Here is a 3,113-nt window from a genome sequence, read left to right as displayed (position 1 = left end):
ATCATCAAAAAAGGGGTTGCAGGTGCTTCTACATTGTGGCATGATTGAGATAACTTTAAGGGAGAATTCTTGACCAGTAACAACTTCATCATTTTATTGAAAGTCATTTTTAACAACAAAAATAAGTTTTCTAACGTTGATAAAGAAAAATGTTAACTAAAAGAGGTTAGTATTTATCCTTCGCTTAAACCTTTTCTTTTAGTTTTTGCCACATCTTTAATTTATAGGCCAATTTTCTATAAAGCTCAGTATTGGCATACATTTTGATTTATGACCATTATTATATGTTATCATTTTTTCCATGGGAGCATATAAAAAAGTTATCGCAAGTCTTTTGACTCTTTCACTTTATATTTAAATATTTGATAATTTTCTGATTTATTTATTGTTTTTTGTTATTTTTTAATCAGCTTTTACGAAATATCAATTGAAAAGTAGGAAGTATATATTATTATTTTCTTTATTTATATATTGCGTTTATTCAATAGCTAAATTTGCAAGTTTCACCCTTTAAGAAGAAAGATACTTGACAAATATGTTTACATTATTAACATCTTCTGTTCCCTTCACAAATCCAATACACAATCAATCTTAGCAAACTGCCCTCGACCACAAAATAGCCCGCTTTCCTTTTGATTGCCCTCAGTTTAATTTTTAATTAATTGCAAACGAGTGCCAGGATTACGTTACCTTGCGGGGGTTGCTAAAGCTGAGAAAAGTCAAGAAGGCGCAAAACGCTAAACGCTTCCTAATTAAGGCAACTTCTTGTCGCAGAGTCCTTCTGGCCAATCACGAGTTGAGCGCCTGTTGACACAAACACACACGAGGCGGGATTTCGGTTGCTCAAGCAGCGGCAACAACTCAAAGAAATTACCGTTGGCCGCCACTAATTAGTGCGAATCAAGGTGCAGAAAGGTGCACAAATCTTCGCAAATTTAATTAATTTTACGCCGTTTTGAACGCCCGACGCAATTAGCGACATATTTTGTGGGTTGTGTGAAAGCAGCGAATGTCGGAGTCGGCTGAAAATCAAAACAATATCAAAGATAAAATAAAATGTTTTAAATTATTCGTGTGGTTTGCCTTTTGAATAAAAGATGGCGCTAGAAATGAGACAGACGGCGCTAATTGGTAACTAAAGTTTCTAAAAACGCACGCTACGTGAGTCTTGTTGAAATTATATTATTTGATCTGCATAGATGGCGCCCGTACGAATCGGTTAAAGCGGCGGGCTAATAAACTAAGTGATGTTATGCGGCGTATAGATGGCGCCAACTTGAAACGGTTATAATGCGTCTAAGAAGTTATATTTGAATTTTTATGGGCAGCACTGTTTGTTAACAGGCGCCATCTAGTGCTCATTTTTAATGCCTTAACGGTTTCAGAACTCAAAATGTTGGAGTTTGTAACTTTTTAATACAAAACGTTATTATAAATTTATATGCTGCTTTAATTTAGAAATGATAAATATGAAACAATGCTAGAATAACTATGTTTATCTAAATCTTAGTTAATTGTTAAAAATAATTCATTGCATAAACACATGTAATAATCATAAATAATCGTAATGCAAATTTTAATTTTAGTGATTGTAAAAAATATATGCACATAGGAAATTGTTTTTTCGACTAAAGCAAAGCTTATATTCGGAATACAACTTTAGTGGTTTATGGAATATTTCAAATAACTTAATCGAATACTAGAGCCTATGAAATTGACAGAACTGAGAACAGTAAAAGAAGAAAGAGTTGGGCAAACCGTGACTATATAAATTTATATATTTATACGATAAACTTGTTAGCTTATATGAAAACTCCGCTCTGCGCGGACTATCTTTTACTTATTTTTCTAATCTGCTTTACTCATTCAATATTCATTTATTCTAACGATCGGGTAACACTCGAATAAACCTACCTCCCTCTTCTACTAGATAGCCAACCTTTTCTCTGGTCAACTCTTGGCGCTCATTTAAAACACAAATCACGATTAGCGAGCCGCATTTCCATTTTCGACCGAAAAATCTGCACCCACACATGGCGTGGCACATTTTGTGGCCATGGCTGCGATTCCTCCATAAATTATTGCAGTCGAACAATGCGTTGTCGAGTTGCAGGACAATGAGATTGGGAGCATGATGGCAGCCCAAGAGACTGACGATGGCAGCCATAAAAAAGAGCTACGAAAATACCCAAAATTATGGCAATCACATAGTTGCCGCTGATGATGTTGCCTCGCTCTGCTGTTGGTCATAAGTAGCGCAACGGAATTGAACGATGCCTCGCTCATTGTCCCGATGCTGGGCATAATAGAGCAGCCATAATGTCCATTATGCGAGAACAAATGGCAGCTGGCATAGTGTGCCAGGACACGATAACAGTCGACAGGAGAAGCCGTGAGGAGGTGAAGAAAACCGTTGAACAGAACAGAAGGAACAGAAGAAGCCAAGCCACCAGTTGCTGGCCCATTGTTTTGGCCTTGTGCCTTGGCCAATAAAATGCATTCAACTCGCATGCAAAACAAAAACGAAAACGATAAAAAAGCCGTCACCATTGAGAACGCGTCTAAGCAGCCGCAGCGCCATCCAAGGCTCCCACTCCTCCCCAGCATTGTCTATGCCATTGGCCAAAAGCGCCACTCCAGCAGTCGAGCATTCAAGCCCTCGACATGCGCGCAACGTTTGCCACACAATGCCACACGCAGGGGTGGGGCAGGCAATGGGGGGAAGCCGGGCCAGCCAGCAGCATAGCATTGATAGCGCTGCCATTTTTATTGTTACAGCCTGGGAAGGCGGTAGCTGCCACCCCTTCCCCGCTCCCCCCTCTCTATCTCTCTCTGCTCCATTGTGTTGCCATTCTGACTAAAAACTCTACACAACAACGGGCGCTTTGGAGAGCGACGCCTGCGCGTCTTTCATTTGTTTTCTTTTGGCGCCAAAAATTATTCAAATTGCGTGACGAAGCGTAAAGTTAGTATGAATGTTAGGAGAAGTGATTAGAAATTAATTGCTGGGCATTTTAACATTTCGAAAACTATGTGGATGTAATAAAGGTACTATTAAAATACCCCAACCTCAGAGGTAGAGCTGCGAATTGCTCAACGTAACTAATAATGGC

The sequence above is a fragment of the Drosophila albomicans genome, chromosome 3, assembly GCF_009650485.2.
Source record: "Drosophila albomicans strain 15112-1751.03 chromosome 3, ASM965048v2, whole genome shotgun sequence".
NCBI classification, from domain to species: Eukaryota; Metazoa; Arthropoda; class Insecta; order Diptera; family Drosophilidae; genus Drosophila; species Drosophila albomicans.
The sequence above is the reverse complement of the archived record's forward strand: the minus strand, read 5'-3'. Positions refer to the sequence as shown.